This window comes from Armigeres subalbatus, chromosome 1 (assembly GCF_024139115.2).
Source record: "Armigeres subalbatus isolate Guangzhou_Male chromosome 1, GZ_Asu_2, whole genome shotgun sequence".
Lineage (NCBI taxonomy): Eukaryota > Metazoa > Arthropoda > Insecta > Diptera > Culicidae > Armigeres > Armigeres subalbatus.
In genome coordinates this window covers 67,291,991-67,315,892 of record NC_085139.1, presented here as the reverse complement: position 1 = coordinate 67,315,892, position 23,902 = coordinate 67,291,991, and the positions used below count along the sequence as shown (strand labels likewise).

General features: G+C 39.7%; 1 protein-coding gene across 1 annotated transcript in view; it reads right to left on the bottom strand.

Moving 5' to 3' along the window:
- LOC134226600 (elongation of very long chain fatty acids protein 7) overlaps positions 1 to 22,995 on the bottom strand; it is a 164,894-nt gene extending 141,899 nt beyond the window's left edge. Inside the window, exon 1 of the mRNA XM_062707475.1 lies at positions 22,279 to 22,995. The gene's annotated coding sequence lies outside the window, so the exon portion shown is untranslated. The remainder of the gene's footprint in view (positions 1 to 22,278) is intronic.
- Between the last annotated feature and the right edge of the window lie 907 nt (positions 22,996 to 23,902).

The following is a 23,902-nucleotide window of genomic DNA, read 5'->3' as shown; positions in this document are numbered from 1 at the left end:
TTACTCAAAGCAATAGACTTTTCCTATTTAATTTATGGAATTTTATCTTGATTTTTTTTTGTGGAAAGTCTAATTCAATTCTACGGACCACAGTCAGCATAAACGAATAAAACAAGCAAGCAACTCTCAAGAAGCTCATACTTCAGGCAATTCTTGTATAGACTGAGATACATATTTTTTCTATATCGGTAGGGATGAGTCTTCTAATTATCCGTTGCGCTTAATAGTTTACTTGCTCAAGAGAAGCTAACAAAATGAAAAGATTCTGGATCAGTGTATTTGAACGACGTGGGACACAAATTCAGACAGTCACATCATTTTTAGTTGCTTCGTCGAACTCAATACAGAAGTTCGTCCCCTCTCCAACAACAAAATTTTCTTGCTACGCCACTAATTTGCCAGATGGGCTATCGTTTTTAAGGAAATCTGATTTTGTAACTGATGACAGATTTGATGTAATGTGCCATCAAATGGTTCGATACGGTGATCAGCATAGCATTTCTGCCAATGACAAAACCATCATTGAGCCATTTCACAAAGTGTGCCAGAAATATGTTTGAGCATCTTTAGCATCTTTATGAGGAATAATTCCACCATAAAAGTCTAAAGAACTGTAGCACCACCGCTCTCCCCTTTCCCGCAACGCAAGTATTTCTTTTTCAAAAACTCACTGAAAATCTCTTCCAGATATTTTGAAGAAATTCTCCTTCAGGAATTGTAGGAACTCGTTATACAAGAGTTGTGGAATACTCGCCAGCTACTCTACAACGACTTTTCGCAGCATACTTTCGAGGCACAAATAATACAAAAACTGAAAAGACAAATGGAAATCGAACACTTGGGAAACACGATTGAATATCCGCTGCAAACCACCTAAAGTTCCTTCCTGACCGTAATCAGATTGATAAGCTCAAGAAGAACCTTTGAATCAACCCTGCCTTGTACAACGTCCCCAATGGTCAATGCTCTGGTGGCGTTCCTTCTTTACTTGCAAAGTAAAGTGTCAAGTTTGATCAGGCGACAGCGGCTCTCGTAGCTTGTTAACCGGAAAGGGTCATTCCAGGGCAGCATCCGAAGTGCGAACCGAAGAAAACGACGCTGAACGGATTCCAATCGTTCCACACCATTGTTGTAGCATGGGCTCCAAACGGCTGAACCGTACTCTAGAGTGGGGCGCACTAAAGAGCAATATAGCGATGTCAAGCAATATATGTCAGAGAAAGTTTTCGCTATTCGAAACACAACTGCAAGAGCTCTTGAAGCCTTATCGACGACGTATGCGACGTTCTTCTTGTAAGTCAGTTGTGAATCCAGGATTACCCCGTGATCCTGCACGTGATTCACGCGCTCGATTGTCGTTCCTCTCAAGTCGTAGTCAGTACCATCAAATATCCACCACTAGTTCCAAAAAGTAATCCTCAAACTATTTCTTAGGTTTTTTTTTCAACTGTTTGATATCAAAATTTCTTCAAAAGAAACTCACTTTGCATTTTGTAGTTTTTCATGTACATGTAGAGCCAAAACTCTACAAGCTACAAAGAGAGTTCTGAGATTCCTTGTTTGAGAACACCCAATTAATATTAGGATTAAGATTTCATGAGTTCCATGTGTCCGTTAAAAAAAAGTGCAGTGGATGTATTGAAGAACCAATACTCAACAGATTCATTAGATTCTGAAAAGTTCAACTTGCTGCAGCAAGAAGAGCATCCCAACCCAACAAAGACTACCACGACCAATCAATTCCACGATCGTCTGAACGATCAATTAGTGTCTCATCAACTTGTCTCTCTCCCTCACCGTGCCTAAATCTAACACGAGAATGTTAAATGGGAAACCTTCGTTGAAGCTTTATTGAACTCGTGTTCTTTTACTAATGCTTTCGAAATGTCAAAAATTCTAACCAACGCAACGACCCCAACCAATGCCAGGCACCAAGAAAATGCAAATGTCTAATGACCTCACCACACACCCGCTGTGAGAAAACCGGTCCAGAATCTTTGCACGTATCCGAATCCTGAATTCAGTTCCTCATTTCCCCTGAACAACGATTGTCGCGATTCGCCAACCACAAACCAGATCGCGAATTTGCAAACGCATAAAGATTGTGAATCCTCTTAAAAATTGATTTCAAGAAGAAGAACGCATAAATTATATCATCTCGATTTTAAAAATCGAGGTATGAAATACATAATCTACCACATTTAGTTTTTCGTTTGACGTCAATCTTGTGGCGGAAGTTTTATGGCATCAAGATAAATGATCACACAATGCAAATTTTCATCTGGTGTTCAGAGATTCTCGAAACGTGGCAAGGTTTTGTGTTGAATGAATAAATAGAAAGGAAAAAAAGCAGCTTCCAAAAAAAAAAAAGGGGTCCTAGCTCTGAAGAATTGGGCGTATTGCAATTGACACATGAATATTGATGTTAACTGCACAAGAATAAACGATAAGCGACCCTGCACAAGGTCACACAAATGCGGAACGAGTTTTGCTCTACGTGTCCCTTCACATTTATATGTTTATTTGACGCACCAACCAACACAGTAATATGGGTGCCTATTCGATTCCAGCAAAATCAAGTTCAACCAATTAATTCAACGTTTTTCTGACGACCCTGTTCAGGTTCATTCTCAGCATGGTGCGGTTTGACGTCAGAACATTTTTTTTCCCGAAGCCTTCTAATACCCATTTTTGAAACTGGTTTACTTTCAATAATACTTGTGAAATATCAAAATTCTAATAAAACGCATCAAAGTGGTTAACAACCGGACCGGACGCAAAATGTCAAAAGAACCTGTCGAGAATGTATGCACATTTGAATCTCGAACTCAGCTTCTCACTTCCCATAAAAAACGGCTATCGTTGATATCGTTTTTGTCCTTCAAATCAGTCGATGACAATGAAATGCGGATGCATAAAACTATTTGCAAAATATGCATATTTTTTTAGGTTTTCGGAGCTACCTTTCCCAAAGAATCATTATCCACTTTTGATTCAAGTTTTCCATAATTCTAGAAAATTATCAAAAACGAAAGTGTTGCGAATAATAGCTCCGCAGTAATTTGAACATTTAACTAATAATCAGAAAAAAAACTTAACGCTATGTAGGTTTTTGTAATAAAAGCTAAAAGTTAATTAAAAGTGAAACTGAATTGCGTGTAGGATAGAATGGAAAATTATCGAATTTGTCAGTCAATGTTCATAGTTGTTTTTCTTCAGCTTATAAATATATTTTAAAGCTTTGTAGCTGATCCTATCCTACGCCAATCGATCTGTCTATCATCTACTGAAAGGAACTTCAACAGTCATCAAAGCTTTCGAGTCATTCAAAACATGTTCTGTAATCCTTGCTTCGAAAAAATGCAAGAACATCAGTTATTAATGGAAAAAGTGCACGTACGTGTGTTCAATCAATAAATGCCTATCAATGAACCGTCATGTAATTGTGGAACATTTCAGCTACGTATTATAAACTAAATGTAAAATGAACAAAAAAGTTTCCTACACTGAAATTTGCATAAAAACGGATACGATATGACGCAGTAGCAACATGATATTGGCATCTCATTCCAATAACAACACGCTGGACCAATCAATTCAACGAATTTCCGAACGATCATTGTAATTAGTGTCCTATCAGGTTCTTGCTCAGCATGCCACATTCTGGCGTTGGGTGTTAGGATGCCTTCGGTTAGGGATTATCGAAACTTGTTTTCTGTTTTGCTTGTTTCGCACTCCAAGCTGAACCGAGAGGTCCCAAAATCAGTCCAAAAGTCAATAGATATCATAAGCCAATTGATCTGAGATTATGTCTAAAACGTGCTGCGACACAATACAGGATCTAATAGGTTCTGAAAACACTAACAGACAATTTTATGGTGAAAAAAATAAATTATATGAATACGAATGAATATCAATCCTCTTGCTTCTTTATCATACAAAATACATGTTAAGTGGATCGATCTGTTTTTTTTTTGGTTAATATTCTTTCAGATGTAAGAAAAAAAATTCTAACCAAAATCACCGAACCGGCAAGCGCGAAGCTAACGCAAAATGTCGAATGATCTCATCAGCAGGCATGAGCAAAACCGGTCGAGAATATTTGCACATCTGAAATGAAATTCAGTTCCTCATTTCCCATTTGAAAAAAAAAACGACTATCATAATTTGCAAAACCTAACCAAACCAGAAACTGGGATCGAAATGAAACGCATAAAACAGCGATATCCCTAAATATTTTTATTTATTTATTTTGGAATGGAAAAATACCAGGTTTCGATTCCTTTTGTGGTTTAAATCCCGATACAAAATCAAATTTAATCAAATCACATCAAAAAGTCTGAGAAGATCTGGAAAGAGATGTTCTGACGGTTTGATAAAACTAGTCGGAAATTATGTGTGATGAAAGTGATCCGTCCATTTAGCATTGAAAACAAGTACAAATCAACATTATTGTGCTTGTTTGAGGAGGTTTGAAAGATAATGATCCACGTGTATATTTTTTCATAATCTCTTGCAAAGCAAACCTAAGCCAAGGATGTTAACGATCATTCAGTAATTTGCGTTCGATCATTTAGTAGTTTGTCAATAACACATTACAGAAGCTGAATTTCAAAATACGTTGTATGGTGGACTTCTAGTGCGAAGGTTTTTCTACAACTTTACCTAACGGTTCGTTATTAGAATTCATCTAATAACGGAGTTAGAGCGCTAGTTGCAGTAACTTAAACTAAATGATTGGAATTTAGTTATCATTTAGTCTAAGTTACTGAAACTATAGCTATAACTCCGTTACTAGTGGAATTTAAACAACGAACCATTAGACAGAGTTGTAGAAAAACCTTCGCTCTAGAAGTCCACCATACAACATATTTTGAAATTCATCTTCTGGAATGTGTTATTGACAAACTACTAAATGATCGAACGCAAATTGCCGAATGATCGTTAACATCCTTGACCTAAGCTTCCAGGGGCGATTTAAATATGACGTCCATTACTTTCTTAGATTTCTAGATCCCTCCTCCCCCTATGTCAAACTTTTTTGTATACATTGTACATGTACTGTCACAAGATTTTAGAACCCCACCGCCAAATGTTCTGAAGATCGATCATGGTCACAAATACTGAAACTAAAATTGTTCATGTTGAACATTGCTTCTTACAGTTCTAAGTAGCTATGCATTTTCAATAGAAATTACATGTGAATCAATATCTTCTACATATGCTCTTCGTGTATAACTTCCTACTATGTGTATTAGGGTGACAGTGGAATGTATGGGAAAAATTTGACTAACGAATTTCAATAACGGGTAGTGCTCAAAAGTTTCATCTCCTTAAAAAACTCAAAGGTGCAGCCCAATCGGGTTGTACGCAAAGGTGACGTAGGACTACGTAGCTATTCGAAATTGATAGTATTTGCCATAATAATTTGTGTCGTTTTATTAACATTGAGCAAACTGCTCGGAGGCCAACTGAATCAAGAAGTCGAATAGTTGTTCCCAGTTGGATGAAATTTGAGTCTCTAACCGTGGAATTAACATGACTCATTGGCCGCTGAAGCCACTCGACTGGCTTTCAGTCGGGGACATCACAATCCTTACTTTGCCATGAACGCTTACATCGCGGGTGAAGACCAAACGTTGCATATAAATATATTTGTGTTTGGTTTCACGCCACTTCTGATTCTTCTTATTTCTCCTTTATTTCGGCCATTTTTGAGGATGGTGTCCTCCAAAAAGGTCTTTATGCATACAAAAGAAGGTTGATCCGACAATCCGATTTCATTAAAGTGCAAAACTCAATCGTTACTAGCAAATTTGATAGCGCGGCGGAGGGAGATGATGCAGTTAATTTGAATGGGTGGAATAACTAACAGCAACCAAGCTACCACGCTAAACCCGATGCCTCCGAAACAATCCATTTTCGCAATTAACTCTTTCTTTCCATAAAATGCTGGTCCTGAGAAGAACCAATTTTCTTTTCCCAATGCGTCTTTCCAATAACTAACTGCATCCAAACGCTTGACAGCACCTTGCGTTGAAATTATCTGACCGCCGACCGCCTTCGTGCTGCTGTGTCCGCTCCGCTGCATCGAATGTCGAACCGCTCTTTGTGGAATCCCAATCAAAACAGCTCGCGCGCGCCGAACAGCAGCTTTCTTGTATTTAATAAATTAAGCCCGTTAGCCCCGCCTCTTTGTGATCTAATATGGGTGTAAATATAATGTGCACTCATAACGATTAATGAAGGGGCGGGGCTAATGGAATTACTTCATTAGATATAAGAAAGCTGCTTTTAGACGCGCGCGAGCCGGAGGTGAACATCAACATCAACATCCCGGACTTCCGCATCGTGCGACTCGACCGGCCGACCAGGGGAGGTGGTGTGGCCATCGCTCTTCGCTACAACATCAACTGTCGTCTGCTTCCAAGTTTCCAGCTCAGTGTCATTGAGGCCATCGGTGTCGAAATCACCACTTCGGTCGGCACAATCGCGCTCATCGCGGCGTACTGTCCAACGCAAGCCAAAGCCGGCGATGGATCATCGGCTGCCCTTCGGAGGGACATCGTCAAGCTGACGCGGAGGCAAGGCCAGTATATCATTGCCGGCGACTTGAATGCCAAACATCAAGCCTGGGGCAACAGTCGCGGCAATCGAAACGGCACCATCTGGAGCAACGACATGGAGGAAGGCCACTACACGATCCTGAGCCCGGATTCCCCCACTCGGCTGAGTCGGTCCGGTGTCCACGCAACCCTCGACCTCTACATAACAAACCTGAGTGACCACGTCTCGCAGCCGGTTGTCTACCAGGAGCTCAGTTCGGATCACTATCCGGTGGTGGCGGAACTGGGCTCCTCGGTCAATCGGCACCAGCAGTTACGGCGGAACTATCACCGAGTGAACTGGCAGCGGTTCCAGCAGTGCGTCGATAACACCGTCGACTACGAGGTGCATCCGGAGACGCCGGAAAGTATCGACCGCCAGCTGTGCGCCATCGAAGAGGCATTCTTGGTGGCCAGAGAGCAGCATGTCCCGACGGCTCGGCAGGTAAGCAACTCCTTAAACATCGATACACTCACCAAAGATTTGATTCGATTGCGGAATGTCACTCGCAGGCAGTTTCAGCGTACTGGACTGCCTGAGCTTAAGGCACGCTGCAATCGAATCACAAAAATTATCAAGGCCAGAATGGTGGACCTCAAAAATAACGACTTCTCGAATAAGATCCGCACTCTCCCAGATTATGCTAAGCCGTTCTGGAAAATGACCAAAATTCTAAAATCCAAGCCTCGGCCCATTCCACCTTTGATCCCACTAGACAATAATGGCTCTAAGGATCGCTTGATAACTCCTGCAGAGAAGGTCGCTGAAATAGGTCGTCACTTCGTTAGCTCACACAATCTTGGGCAGAACATCGTCAGTCCACACGAAGCAGCCGTCAACGAGCATGCTAACAACATCCATTTGATTCCCAACGACTTCTCGGAGGAGTTGGAGATCTCAGCTGACGAATTGACGGCCTATATCAAATCGTCGAAGAACATGAAGGCCCCAGGCTTCGACAGCATCCTGAATCTCGAGCTCAGAAACATGAGTGCTCCGTTCTTTGAGCACCTCTCGCTGATCTTTAATCAGTGTCTCCGGCTTAGCTACTTCCCATCGTCCTGGAAGTCAGCGAAAGTCATCCCCATCCGGAAGCCTGGGAAGGATCCTTCCTCCCCCAAAAGTTATCGACCCATCAGCCTTCTCTCAGGGTTATCCAAGCTATTCGAAAAAGCTATTCATCATCGGTTACTTGAGTCTGCCGAAAATCTCAACATCTTGCTCGAGGAACAGTTTGGTTTCCGACGCGGTCGGTCAACTGTACACCAACTGACCCGAGTTACCAACGTCCTCAGACGGAACAAGTTTGTCTCGAAAACATCCGCCATGGCCTTTCTCGATGTCGAGAAGGCATTTGACAATGTATGGCATGATGGCCTGGTGTACAAACTACAACGCTACAATCTTCCCAGCTACCTGGTGAAAATCATCAACAATTACCTGTCGGCAAGGACATTCCGGGTCTCAATCAGCGGAGCGAGTTCCAATGCGCACAACATAGTCGCAGGCGTCCCCCAGGGCAGTATCCTCGGGCCCCTGCTTTTCAATCTGTTCACCTCCGACATGCCAGAACCTCCAGAAGGCGACATTCTGTCTCTGTTCGCAGATGACACCTCCATCGTCTACAACGGTAGAGTGATCAGAGCGCTAGTGGCAAAACTCCAACGAGGCCTGGATGCCCTGACAGAGTACCTCACCAGCTGGAAGATCTGTATCAACGCGGCGAAGACCCAGGTCATCATTTTCCCCCACTCCAAATCCCCTAAACTTGTTCCGCCTGGGGACTGTAAAATCATCCTCAATGGCACGACTGTGGAATGGGCCAATGAGGCCGACTACCTTGGCTTGACCCTCGACAGCAAGCTTATTTTCAGGCAACAGGTTGACAAAACGGTGACAAAGTGTAACGTCCTGTTGAAACTACTGTACCCTTTGACAAACCGCCGGTCGTCATTGCCCCTGATAAATAAGCTTGCTGTCTACAAGCAAATCATCCTCCCTGTGATCGAATATGGCATGCCGGTCTGGGAGAGCTGCGCTAAAACCCACCACCTCAAACTTCAACGGGTCCAAAACAAATTCCTGAGGATGATCCTCAACACCCCTCCCAGGACAAGAACATCCGAGGTCCACCGTCTGGCCGGAATAAAAACCTTACATGAACGCTTTGGTGAGTGTAAAGAAAAGTTTAGGGTCCGTTGCTTGCACTCGGACCAAGAAGCGCTTAGGGCGCTAGTTCCAATCTAGGTTATCAAATTTTCATTGTAAATATTAGTGTACATAGTAGTTAGGTTATCAAATTAAAAAAAAACACACTAGCGCCTCCTGAAGGCCGTCATGATACAATATATTTCAAAAATCAAGTAGAAACATAAAAATAATAATAATAATAATAATTAAAATTGAAGTTGGAGGGCCAAGCCGGCCGATCACTGTACATGTCAAAAATAATTGTAGAACAAAAAATGTGTAAATAAAGAAGAATTTTACTACTACTTACTACGCGCGCGAGCTATTTTGATCGGGATTCGCATCCAATCGCTTGTCGACACCTTGCGTTGCAACTGTCCGACCGCCACTTGATGATTTTTCGCTAAGCCTCCAAAAATTGGAATAAATTTTCAGCATTGCCACACTCTCAGTGCTGCTGTGTCCGCTCCGCTGCATTGAATGTCGAACCGCTCTCTGTGGAATCCCGATCAAAACGACTCGCGCGCGCCGGAAAGCAGCTTTCTTGAATTTAATAAATTAAGCTCGTTAGCCCCGCCCCTTTGCGATCTGATATGGGTGTAAATATAATGTGCACTCAACGATTAATGAAAGGGCGGGGCTAATAAAATTACTTCATTAGATATAAGAAAGCTGCTTTTCGGCGCGCGCGAGCCATTTCGATCGAGATTCTGCAGAGAACGGACCGTTCGAAGAATGACAAATTCTAAGAATCCTATGAAATTTTATCGATTCTGAATTTGGTTATGAGATGTAGTTTATCTTAGATGCGTATTGTTGCGAGGAACGACAACAGTTTCTTCATATTGCAAAACATTAGCTTTCGGCATCTGTCTGTCCGAGCGACGTTCACCGATGGGTGGTTGATGTGTAAAGTTTCCACTGAGGTGGCGTCTTCATTGATTTTATACAAAAGCCACCATTTTATACAAAGGTTGATCCGACTATCCGAAATAAACTTTCTTCAAAGTGCAAAACTCAAGCGTCGGAGGGAGATGATGCAATAAATTTGAATGGATAGGATCACTAACAACAACCAAGCTACAACGCCAAACCCGATGCCACCGAAACAGTCCATTTTCGCAATTACTCTTTCTTTTCATAAAATGTTGGTCCTGAGAAGAACCAATTTTCTTTTCCCAATGCGCCTTCTGTCCAATAACAACTGCAACTGTACGACCGCCACTTGATGATTTTTCGCTAAGCCTCCATAAGTTGAAATAAAATTTCAGCAGTGCCACCCACTCAGTGCTGCTGTGTCCGCTCCACTGCATTGAATGTCGAACCGCTCTCTGTGGAATTCCGATCAAAATAGCTCGCGCGCGCTGAACAGCAGCTTTCTTGTATTTAATAAATTAAGCCCGTTAGCCCCACCCCTTTGTGATCTGATATAGTATAAATATAATGTGCACTCATAACGATTAATGAAGGGCCGGGGCTAATGGAATTACTTCATTAGATATAAGAAAGCTGGGTTTAGGCGCGCGCGAGCCATTTCAATCAGGATTTCGCAGACAACGGACCGTTCGGAGAATGACAAATTCTAAAAATCCTATGAAATTTCCTCGATTATGAATTTGGTTATGAGATGTTGTTTATGTTGCTTATTGTTGCGAGGAATAACAACAGAAATTTCACTCAAGACGAAGTTTCTCCATATTACCAAACATTATCTCTTGACATCTGTCTGTCCGAGCGACGTTCACCGATGGGTGGTTGCTGTAGAAAGTTTCCACTGAGGTGGCGTCTTCATTGATTTTATACAAAAGAAGGTTGATCCGACTATCCGAAATAAACTTTCTTCAAAGTGCACAACTCAATTGTAAATAGCGAATTTGATAGCGCGTCGGAGGGAGATGATGTAGTGAATTTTAATGAATGGGATCACTAACAGCAACCAAGCTACCACGCCAAACCCAATGCCACCGACACAGTCCATTTTTGCAATTAACTCTTCCTTTTCGTAAAATGTTGGTCCTGAGAAGAACCAATTTTCTTTTTCCAATTCCCATTCCAATAACTAACTGCATCCAATCGCTTGTGCAAATTTGCAGCATTGCCACACTGCCACCCACTTCGTGCTTCTGTGTCCGCTTCGCTGCATCGAATGTCGAACCGCCTTCTGTGGAATCTCGATCAAAATGGCTCGCGCGCGCTGAACAGCAGCTTTCTTGTATTTCATAAATTAAACCCGTAAGCCCCGCCCCTTTGTGAGCTGATATGGTGTAAATATAATGTGCACTCTTAACGATTAATGAAGGGGCGGAGCTAATAGGATTACTTCATTAGATATAAGAAAGCCGCTTTTCCGCGCGCGCGAGCCATTTCGATCGGGTTTCCACAGACAAAGAAGAATTATGAATTCTAAGAATCCAATGAAACTTTCTCGAAAGATTCTGAATTTGGTTATGAGATGTTGTTTATCTAAGATGCGTATTGTTGCGAGGAATGATAACAGAAATTTGACTCAAGACGAAGTTTCTTCAAATTAATAAACATTATCTCTTGAAATCTGTCTGTCCAAGCGACGTTCACTAATGGGTAGTTGTTGTAGGTAGATAGTTTTCACATAGGTGGCGTCTTCATGGATTTTATACAAAAGAAAGTTGATCCGAAATAAACTTTCTTCAAAGATCAAAACTCAATCGTAAATAGCGAATTTGATAGCGCGTCGGAGGGAGATGATGTAGAAAATTTTAATGGATGGGATCACTAACAGCAACCAAGCTACCACGCCAAACCCGATGCCACCGAAACAGTCCATTTTCGCAATTAACTCTTTCTTTTTATAAAATGTTGGTCCTGAGAAGAACCAATTTTCTTTTCCCAATGTTCCTTTCCAACTAACTGACACCACAATTTGTAATGAATTTTCAGCATCGGCACTGGCGGTGCGGGATCGCCACAGTGCTATTTTTATGGTCAACCTTTTCTTCATATGAAATTCTGGTTCGTTGAGGTTGAATGATCTGCAGCAACACATCGAGCACCACCACCAATGCGATGAATTTTCTTTGAAAATGTTATTAGCGTCTCCGTGATGCTGTGTTCTCTCCGCTAAACTCGCTTTGATGCGTCTGCTCTGCGTAAAATCTTGTTCCAACTGAGGATTAGATCCAAACCCGCAAGTGATTGATTTTTGATGTCTGTGCTAGTGATGCATGTACGTGATTGGTTAGTTTACCTATTTCTAAACTTTTTATCAATTATCGATAATAAATAGTTAAAAATCAGTATTTTCAAATTAATACAAAGAAGCGTTGACTCATCCTTGATCGAATGGTCCAAAAAAATTGAAAATCCATCGAGAAACGGCTTAGATATTAAAGTTTAAAGTCTATCATATTTTCGTGACGGTCCCAGATTTTCGCAATCGTAAAGTGTACCCCAATATAGAAAACACAGACGTAGTCCTACGTCAAAAGTCCCAATGCTAAATTTAAGGTCAATCGGACTTTGTAAAGAGTTTGACCAAAGCGGTTAATGTCTGAGTTTTTTGAAACACGATTTTTTTTTATGCCAAATGGGGTACCACTTGATGCCAGAACGCTATCTACGAGAGCAATAGCGTGCATGCTACAATAGGTGAAACCGGTTTCACGGATTTCACGAAATCAGTCATATCTCAGGTGTTTGTTGTCCGATCTGTGACGTCAACATATCAATCAACTCAGGAAAAGCTCTACACACTTGATTTTTTTTACCGGAATCTCAGCAAAATGTTGAGCTTTTACCGAGATTCGCACAGCCGTGCCCCGGCAAACATGTTTTTTACCGAGATTTCTGTCAAAATTGCTGAAAATCAGCTAACAAACGTCATTTTTGCTGAAATATCAGTTTTTTATTTTGCTGACGCACGGCTGTGCGGTTTTTTGCCGAGCTGCAGAAATAAAAACTAAGTGTGTAGTTTCTGTAAAAAATATAAAAAGGATCAACATTTCACCCAAGTGAAAAATACAAACGCTCAAAAAATAGCATTTTTGACATGCCCTCAAATAATCTGAATTATCTCCGGTATCCAGCGGTCTAACCAAGGATTTGAACTAGTTTTCCAAAACTTGATTCATTTTTCCGTCGAACGCTGTCAGAACCAAAGAAATCAGTTGATATTTCACGGAGTTATGGGCATTTGAATTTTGATAAAATTTAGCCTGTCCCGATCATTCTGTCCAACAACCCCTGTACTTACAGAGAAAAAATATTTAAAATATTACTACGAGGGATCTCTAACGAAAATATAAACCACCCCTTAATTCCAAATTTCAATATCAAGCACAGATGTAAATTTAATCGTTTTGATTGAAAAATAAACATTTTTATGCAACGAAATATAAATGATAATGAATGAAACAAATTTGTTGTGTTATAAAAATAAACAGACTGAAAAGCATATTTAATATAGGTACAAGCGCTGAAGAGCACGTGGGCAACCCATAGTTCACTATTGGTTTCTTCGAAACCATAAGAAATGCATCTAAAATTGAAAAGTTTAATCCAAACCGCCAACAGTTAAATGGCTACAGTACAAAGTTTTACAGTTTTTGAAAAAGATAAGTAATAAAATCGGCAAGGCCTGCAATGAACCTTGCGAATATATTTGGATTCTCCATCCCATCTCGGGCCAAAAAGAATCAAGTGGTCCATTGATCTGTCATTTAACTTCGATGTCATACACAAAAATTCACATTTTTTCAAAATATATATTTTTATTCAACGAAACCTAGTTATTAGTTTCAAAATAGTCGAAAATAGCGTCTTTTTAGCTCAACTTTAGCTAGACTTGAGCTCGAAAAAAGAGAATTTTAGTGACTTCAAAGACAATCAATTGATAGCAACGTCTTCAAAAAAGTTATAAAGTTTTTTTTTCCTTGTTGGGTATTTTAATCACTGCGACCATTTGTTAGATCTATTGTGATATATGCCTCATTTGATCTAGCTTTGTCAAGTTGACGCATCATTACTATTTAGAGCAATTGCATTACCTTGACTACCAGCGTTATCCCAATGCGGTATTATGGTTCTGATGAATCGTACTACCATATTGGGACTTCTGAGGGTTCTATCAGCCCCTTGTTGAAGAACTGTATGTAATCTCTTTCTAAAAATTGCCGGACAATGGCATAACAGATGTTCCGAGCCTTCTACATGCATGCCGCAGAAACGACATACATCATCTTGAAGTTTTCCTAACAGCTTCAAGTGATATCGGCTCGGGCAATGGCCTGTTATAAGGCCGGTGTATGTGTTAAGATCTTTTTTTGAAAGATCTAAAATTTTGCGAGTGATAAATACGTTTCGTGTGATGAAGCGTTTAGACTGCCTCGCAATCAATGTGTTTTTCCAAATGTCCTCTATTTTAGAATGTTCCCACACCACACCACAAAATGGTTCGGGACCTATGAATTGTCGAGATGAACCAAGCCTGGCCAGCATATCAGCTTGTTCATTGCCTTCAATGCCACAATGACCAGGAACCCAATACAGGTTCACTTTGTTACGACTACCTAAGGTTTGGAGTGACTGAACACATTCCCAAACGAGTTTAGATCTACATATTGCTGATTTCAAAGCATTCAATGCTGCTTGACTGTCAGACATTATGCAAATATTTGAATGCCTATAATTTCTGCGTAAGCATAAATTAGAGCATTCAAGAATAGCCTGAACTTCAGCTTGGAAAACAGTTGGCCATTTGCCCATGGGAATCGAAATATTTATCCCTGGGCCAGTCACGCCTGCCCCAACTTGATTGTTCAGCTTTGAACCATCGGTGTAAAATACAATTGATCCTGAGCGAAGATTTGGTCCACCGTTTGCCCATGTATTTCGCTCTAGATTAATTACATCAAAACAACGACAAAAGTTTTATCTTCTCTTCATCCAGTCATCATTGTTTGTGATAAGTGAGTTGATATTTATTTTGTTTAGAATACTAAGATGTCCTTTTTGGTCACCTTCGAAGAGGTTTGAATCTCTTTTGTTCTTCAAAGCACTCTTCTCTGCTTCTAACTGAATAAATTGATCCAATGGTAGCACGTGGAGCAAAGCGTCTAGCGCTTTATTGGGCGTGCTTCTCATTGCACCAGTTATTGAAAGAGTAGCCAATCTTTGAAGTTTTTCCAACTTTTTCTGAACCACCCTTTCTTTTGTCTTTGGCCACCATATTAATGCGGCATATGAAATTCTGGGTTTCACAATCGACATATAAATCCATTGAATCATTTTTGGCTTCAGTCCCCACTTTTTACCGAATGTCGCCTTACTTATCCATAAAGCATTTGTAGTCTTACTCAATGCTTCCTCAAGATGTAAGTTCCAATTCAGCTTACTGTCAAGTCTAACTCCAAGATGCTTGACTGAGTTTGGAAGTTTCAAATCTGCTACTTTCAATTTTAAAGTAGGAAAAGAATAATTTCTTCTCCTTGTAAGCGCCACCAATGTGGCCTTTGAAGGATTTATGTTTAATCCTTCTTTTTCACACCATAGTGTGGTGAAATTTAGGGCAATTTGCATTCGGTTAGAAATAACACAGTCATATTTTCCTCTCACCAATATAACTATATCATCCGCGAAGCCAACTACTTCGAAGCCACGAGCCTCCAGTTGTTTGAGAAGATCATCAACGATTAAAGACCACAATAGAGGTGATAGTACGCCTCCTTGGAGACACCCTTTTACTGTTCTTCCACTAATTGATGAGCTTCCAAGGTTGGCTGATATTTCTCGCTTAACTTTTCAAAAGGACCTAAGTAACATTTTTTTCATGAATTAATTTGAATAGCGCAATCAATAGCTTTCATGGTGTTATGTTGATTGCGCTATTCAAATTAATTCATGAAAAAAATGTTACTTAGGTCCTTTTGAAAAGTTAAGCGAGATTTCTCTTTTTGATAACATCTCGCCAATCCAATCAACAATGCATACATCGAAACCTCGTTTCAACATAGCATCCTTCATTGAACTGTGAGATGTGTTATCGAATGCTCCTTCAATGTCAAGGAACGCTCCAAGTGAGATTTCTTTTGCTTCAAAAGACCTTTCCAACTCTGTAACTAGCTTGTGAAGCGCTGTTACTGAAGATTTTCCCTCCTGATACGCGAACTGATTTCCGCTTAGAGGAGTTTTCGTTGAATAGGTTGATTTTATATGCTCATCTATTAGTTTTTCCATTATTTTTAATATGATGGACGATAAGCTAATTGGTCTGAAGGATTTTGGGGATGATTGAAAATGGCCAATTTTTGCGATACGTAAATAATGGATCTTCCCTTTGTAAATATTTATAACTGACAAACTCACCAAACTGACTTAGTCTATCTTCAAGAATAATACCTCTCGTTCAGAACCTTTTAAAAATTCATTTGCAGGCTGCAGATTTTTTGTTAAATGCAAAAGAAGAGAACATTCCTAGCTTAAGCAAAACCTTAGGTAGTTAGTATTCTAATCAGAAGTTTGTATTAAGTGTTTTTTTTTTTTTTTTCATTAGGCCGTTACAAATATTTAATTGACTTTTTGTCCTACTGGTCTCCGAAAGGTCAAGGGGGGGGGGGATAATAAAAAATAAATATTAAAATAAAAAAAATAAAAAAAAACTCCTCGGATTTGTTAAAGAATGTTTTGAAAATCCTCAAAATTGTCCGAATTTTATTTTGTTGCCCCCTCAAAATATTATTTTTTGGCAAAAAAATCCGAGGGGGAGGGAGACAAAATGGATTTTTAATATTTGTATCGGCCTTATTTGAGTGTGATAAAAAGTATTCGAGCATCAGAAGTAAAGATCAAACCTGGAGTACGGAAGAAATTGGTGGAAAAAACCGACAGCTTAAAGATTTGTTTGAAGTAGTGTAGTTTTAGGACCATCGTCGGATGTTCAGCCATTTCTTCGGAAACTCTCCAAAAAACTCTCGGAAATAACTCCAGTTTTTTTTCGACGGAATTCTAAGAATTTTTGAATAAAATTCTAAAGGAATTTGAGAACGAATTCCGGAAACAAAATCTGGCATTCTCGAATTTCTCCAGTAAGTCCTTCGGGAATCCACCCAGGAAATATGCCTTTCAGAATTCCTTCAGAAATTTTCTTAGAAATTCCTCCAAAAGTTCCCTTCAAGAATTCCTTCGAAAATTCTTATAGAAATTCCATCCGAAATTTCTTTAGGGATTCTCTCGGAAATGTTTTCAATAATTCCACTGTTAGACGACTGTTTTTTTTTGTATTTTTGTAATAATAATCCTTTCTACAGGTTACCAATAGAAAATTCAGAATATGGGAGTTTATAAAAGTGGAAATAGCGTTACTGCCAGCAAATATATATTTACAAGTGACAGTTTGTCCGAAGAAATTAACCTACAAAAAATCAATCCTGACAGTTGAAGTTACACCAAACAATAGACAAAAAACGACTATATTTTCGCCTGAGAATACAACCTCCGTGTCGAAACGTGTGGTAGATAACATTAACAGAATTTCCTAGAACAATTTCCGAAGGTAATCCTGGAGGTATTCCAGAAAAGAATTTCTGGAGGATTGCCGAAAACATTTCTGGAAACAATTTTAAAGGAGAACCAGAAGAGATTTTTAGAAGAAATTCTTATTGGAATTTCCCAATAGATCCCCAAAGTCTTCCAAGAAGTTCTTCGGGAATTCTTGCAGGAATTTCTTGTTTTTTTTTCAGAAATTTTGGCGTATATATTCAAATTTAAGAAAAAAAAAACCAACTCGCCCACTAGGAACAAATTTTATCCATCTTCTGAAGTATATAAAACAACAGAAAATCTAATGCCCATTTATTCTTGCATTAAGACGTGAATTTTCGACTCCTCATTTGAACCTTAGAACAAACAATATTCACTTTGTCTCTTGCCGATTTCCCTGATTGGCACCCAAATTTCCTGACAATTCCCTGATTTGTCCAAGTTTTCAGTTTTTTTGCAGGTAGTCGACACTCTGTTATGGTTGTTAAAGAGCAAAACATTTCTTCGTTCTAGTTCAGATTTTAACTTTAAGAAATAATTCCAAATAACTAAAGGGAGCTACTACACAGAGCTTCAATAGTGAGGGACTCGGACTCGGCTCTGACACACAATATGAGCGCTCAGAGCAACCATTTGCTCGTCAATTAAGTCTTAGAATAGAATTCCTCTGAATTCCGAATTGAATTATGTCGAATTCCGAACAAAAATTCCGCCAAGTTTCTAATGGAATTTCGGTGAGATCCAAATAAATATCTAATGAATTTTGAATGGAATTCCACCGAATTCAATTTCCGCCGAATTCCTAATGAATGAAATTCCGAATGGAATTCCTCCAAACTTCGAAAGGAATTCCGCCGAAGTCCAGATACAAATACGCAGAATTCTGAATGCAATTGGCTGTATTCCGAATGAAAGCTTACCAAATTTCAAATTCAATTCAGTCGAAATCCGAATACAATTCCTCCGAATTTCAAATTGAATACCACCGAATTCCGAATGAAAGTCAGCTGAATTTCGTATTAAATTGCACCGGAATCCAAATTAAAATGCGCAAAATTCCGAATGGAATTGCGTTGATTTTCGAATAGAATTCCGAATAGGAATTGCTCCGAATTTCGAATAGAATTGCGCCGAATTCCGAATGGAAGTCCACCAAATTTCGAACGCAATTCCGCCGAATTCCGAATTGAATTCAGCCGACTTACGAATGGAATTCCTCCTAATTCCGATTTGAATTTCGCTGAATGGATTTCTGCTGAATTCCGAATGGAATTGCGTTGATTTTCGAATCAAATTCTGCATTGGAATTGCTCCGAGTTTCAAATGGAATTGCGCCGAGTTCCGAAATAAATTCAATTCAAATGGAATTCTGCCATATTCTGAATGGAATTCCGCAAAGTTCCAAATGAAATTCCGCCGAATTAAAAAAAATATCAACTTTCGAATGGAAATCCAAGTGAATTCCGATTGAAACTCCGTCGGATTCCGAATTCTATTCGTATTTCTGCTGAATGCCTAATAAAAAAGCGCAGAATTTTTAATAAAATTCCGCCGAACCCTGAAAGAACTTCCACCAGATTGCGAATGGAATTCCGCCAATATCCGAATAAAATTCCGAATAGAATGGCGCCAAAATAAGAATTGAATTCCTTCGAAATCCAAATGAAATACTGTCGAATTCTGAGTGGAATTTTGCCGAATATCGAATTGAAATCCACCCCGAATTCCGAATTGAACACTGCCAAATTTCGGGTGATATTCCGCTGAATTTTGGGTGGGGTTCAGTGGAATTCCAAATTGAATTCCAAAGAACTCCGAATGGCCAGGATTCTGCCGAATTCTAAATGGACTTTCGAAAAGAATTGCGCCGAATACCGAAGGAAATTACGCAGAATTCCGAATGGATTTTTTTCGAATTACGAATAGAAAACCGCCGAAATCTGAATGGAATTCTGTCGAATTGCGAATGGAAGTCCGCCTAATTGCCTGATTGCGAATGGAAATCCACCGAATTCCGAAAAAGATTATCCAGCATTTTGAATAGAATTCCAAAAGGAATTGCACAGAATGTCGAATTCCAAACGAAAATTTGACGAATTTGAAATGGAAATCAGTCGAATTTCCACGAATTTCGACGTTGGACGTTGCCGAATTGCGCATTTTGAATAGAATTCCAAAAGGAATTGCACAGAATGTCGAATTACAAACGAAAATTTGACGAATTTGGAATGGAAATCAGTCGAATTTCCACGAATTTCGAATGGACGTTGCCGAAATCCGAATAGAATTCCACCGAATTCAGAATATAATTCTGCCGAATTTCGAATGATATCCCGCCGAATTCTGAACGAAATTTTGCCGAATTCTGAATGGAAATTAGTCGAATTCTGAATTGAATTCCACCGAATTCCGAATGGACATCCACTGTATTCCAAATGGAATTCCGTATCAAATTTCACCGAATTTCGAATGGATGTTGCCGAATTCCGAATAGAATTCCACCGAATTCAGAATAGAATACTGACGAAATCTTAATTTTGAATTTAAATTCGTCAAATTCCGGATAAAATTCTGCCGATTTTTGAATGATATCTCGTCGAATTCCGAATGGAAATCAGTCGAATTCCGAATCGAATTCCGAATGGATGTTGTCGGATTCCGAAAAGAATTCCGCCGGATTCCGAATAGAATACTGGCGAATTCTGAATTCCATCTAATTCCGAATGAAATTCTGCCAAATTTCGAATGGAAATCTACGAGCCGTTTCACAAATGTAATTCCGCCGAATTCTGAATAATAGAATTGTGTCGGATTTCGAATGGATTTCCGCCGATATGCGAAAGGAATTCTGCCGAGTTTCGAATGAAATTTCAAACAAATTTCGAACGGATTCCGAATTTCCAAGTCAGTGATTTTATCCCTCATACGTTTAAGCTTTACACACTGATCACAATGAACGCATTAAAAAAAGATCGTTTTTTATTCGAATTCAAGATTTAAGCCAGTTTTCATTTCTATTAGTTGCTTGGTGTGCATACTCCGGCCTGATGAAGAATATAAGAATAACACTTAGATAAATATATTAGTTCGGTAGTGCTGGAATCATAAACTTTTATTTGTATATGCTTTGAACAATCCATCTTCTAAGCGTTATTATAGCTTTTTTTTAGGAGCAAAATATCCAAAGTAGCCACGTCTCACGGTATAAAGATGATTAAAATTAAGATTACTGTGAAAGTTATGAATAAATTGCGATTTTTTTCAAACCGATTATTTTTCGATAAGTAAATTAAAAATTCAAAACAGCCACCTTTCACACACTGCAAAAGCTTCAGATTCATATCTTTTTGCCATAGGGTACAACATTGATCAGCACAAAATGATATAAAAGATATAAAGGAGAAATTTCTACACCTGTTCAAACCAATTGATAACACGACACTTGACGAAATTAATATTTAGAACCATTCTGGCGATCGGTGAAATGAATTATTGGCAGTGGCTGATTTCCTACTCGCCGCTTCATCATCCAGGCGCTATCGTATATGCGCAAATAGCCAGCATGAGTTAACCGCCAGAAATTTGTATGGCGAAAGACATCTAACGCGGGTTTTCTCAAAATTAGGAACTTTTCATGAAAAACTATTTGGTACCGGTTATGTATGAAGGTGTCCGCTACTACGCCTACCAAATATTTTTTCGATGAAGGTGCTTAATTTCGAGAAATCGAACCTTAGATGCCTTTCGCCATACTGATTTCAGAAAGTTAACTCCTAGTGTGCCGCTGTAATTACGCTCAAAGCAGGCGATTCATTGGTATTGAGCAGATGAAGAATGTGAAAGCCGAATAATTCTTCAAATTAAATCTCTTTAAATATGTCCTTTAATTACTGTAAAAAGATATGAATCGTTAACTTACATCAAAATACATAATCCTTTGAGTTTGTCTGTCGACTGGCTAAGACCAAACGAAATACATAATCCTTCATAGCATAATATTCAAGCAGAAAAAAGTGGGGTCTACACTTGTGAGCGCTTGCATTTCGTTAGCGAAATCATCACCGGATTACAAAATTATCATCGAAGCGATGTCACGACGGCCAACTGACCACCGCACACACCCAGACCGAGCCGACAATCGATTGCGCCATATATTACCATCGATGCAGGGCTGATAATGGGTTTGTGATTAGTCGACTTCTCCCATGTCAACATTTTCCATTCGCATTAACGATTCTTTGATTTATTTTCCAAAGAATCAATATTTTTGTCGCCTGTAGTAGTTATTTTTAAAATTTGAAAATGAAAAACGAAGTTTTTTATTAAGTTGGACCCAACATTCGCCAGATTTTGAATCAACATCACGCTAATTCACAAGTGCAGCACCTTTTCAGTTTTTGTTCTAGATTTTTTTAGTAGTAAGAAGCTTTAAAAAAATGTTTTTAGGGAAGATGGCCAAGTCAAAGATTGGACTGAGACAATAAAACGAGACAATTTGTTCACAGGATAAATCGATTGTTCTTTTTAATTGAAAAAATCTCATCTTTTCAAACTTCTCTGTTTGATTGAAAACCTTGTCTAAATTTTTACATTGAAAGAACCTTACTAAATGGTCTAGAATGCGTCACGGCTAGATTGGCATTCGACAATTGGATTACCAAAAATAAATATAGGTAGTTCGAGATCATTTATCTCGTTTCGAGTAGATTTCCCAAAAGCTAAGCCTCAAGCCGAAAATCTTCATCGAAATGCGAAACAATGGTTTTCCTAAAACCTTCATTTTTGCTCGAGCTAAAAATAGTGTCCACTTCATTAAAAATTAACTCACAACCAGCCCTGACATTATCGAGATCTTGATTTCATCTCGGCAATCGTCACCTGTCGTGGCCGTCGTCCTCGTGGGTATATGAGAAATCGAATATGTGCCCTCCCATTATCTGATGATAACGTACATAAAATAGGGTTACTTACCAAAGTCTCGGTAGCGGTCGCTTGGCAAACAACGGTCAACTTTCACGGGTCAATCCAAGCAGTCTTCACGAAGCACAGTTACTTGAAGATTCGTTTGGTTTACAAACAAAACAAAAATAGTTTCAATGCGCGCGTCTCAAACAGCTGTCATTCGAACGATATAGGGAAAGAAAAATAATCACCACTGAAGCACTATTTCCTCGCACAGCTCGACCGTTCTACCAGCGCACACTTCCTATTTCTCTCGCAGGGGCGGGGGGAGGCGAGCCGAAGGTACTTGCGTATCGTTACCTTTTTCACGAACCGAAACCAGGAAAAGAAAGAACGCGAGAAATCACTTTGTTCCGAAAAACAATTTTTATTTAGCTATTTCCTCGCGTTCTTCGCCAAACGGCTAAACCTTGTCGAAACACCATAAACCGAACCGTTCACCGCGAAAGCTGAAACTCCAACTGGCCGTCCGCTTGTTCTTCGCTCGCGCAATATCTTCTGCTCGCAGCGGGATCGCGGTTCGTTGTTTGGTTTGGCAGTTTCTGTGTGCGTGCGGGCAGTGTGGTCCGATTCTGAAGCGAAATAGTCGTGTTGTATCTTCACTCTTCTTTTGGATACGGCTTTCTCTTTTTGCCTAACTGCTCGAACCGAAAAATAGAAATGTCAAAATCAAAAATGCATTCGACGTCGGCACAGCACGACGCCTGCCTGATGGATATGAATGTGTGCAGCGAAATACCACTAAGAGGCCGACCGTGCGAAAAGAAAAATGATGACCAATCACGGCGAGGTCTGAAAACCAAAAATAAAGCCACAACTATTGAACCCTTCCGCGTTTTCCAACGGCTGGACGGATGTGCAAAATGACCCGAAACACTGCTTTTATAAGCCCACAAGAAGCAAACCAAGTTCGCTGAGTATGAATATCTACCACGGCACTGCTCCACCCCAGCGAAGAAGAAGAGCGTACGCACTGATAAAGGAACCAACCGATAAACCCTAGCGCTGAACCGAAACTGTTGCCGTTCGGAACCCGTGCGAACTGTAAATATGAGCTGCATTCGATGGTGCGTCGCGACGTCCGCGATGGACTGAAATGAAACCGAAGCATACATATCCGCATGTGCGGGAAGGAGAGGTAAAACTACTGGCGCCACAGCACCTGTATGAGTGTTTGATTGTGCACGTGAGTCAGCGGCGCGACGTCCAATGACGTCGGAATGGTTCTCCGTTCGCTTGCGCTCGAGCTTGATATCGATGGTACGCTTGACAGATCTGATGCGGGTAAAACAGCTGCCTCGTTGATGGGTTGAACGAGGGACCGTTGGCGTATGTTAACCTTCTGTCTGTATCAAAAAAGTTTATCTTTACTCATTAGAAGTGAATAATTTCTTTTGAACTTTTCTCATGTTATATTAGGTATAATAAACACATTCGATTTCGATTTTGAATTTTATTTTGTGATATTGCATTTTATACATATTATAAGAAAAGTCGAACCCCGTACTGCCCAAGTAACCACCAAGCATTAATTAATGCATGTAATCGATCACAGATCAGCATATTAAATGCTAATTGCATTAGATCAGTTTTACGGATGTAAAGATGCATTTATTCATCGCCTGTCAAGCAA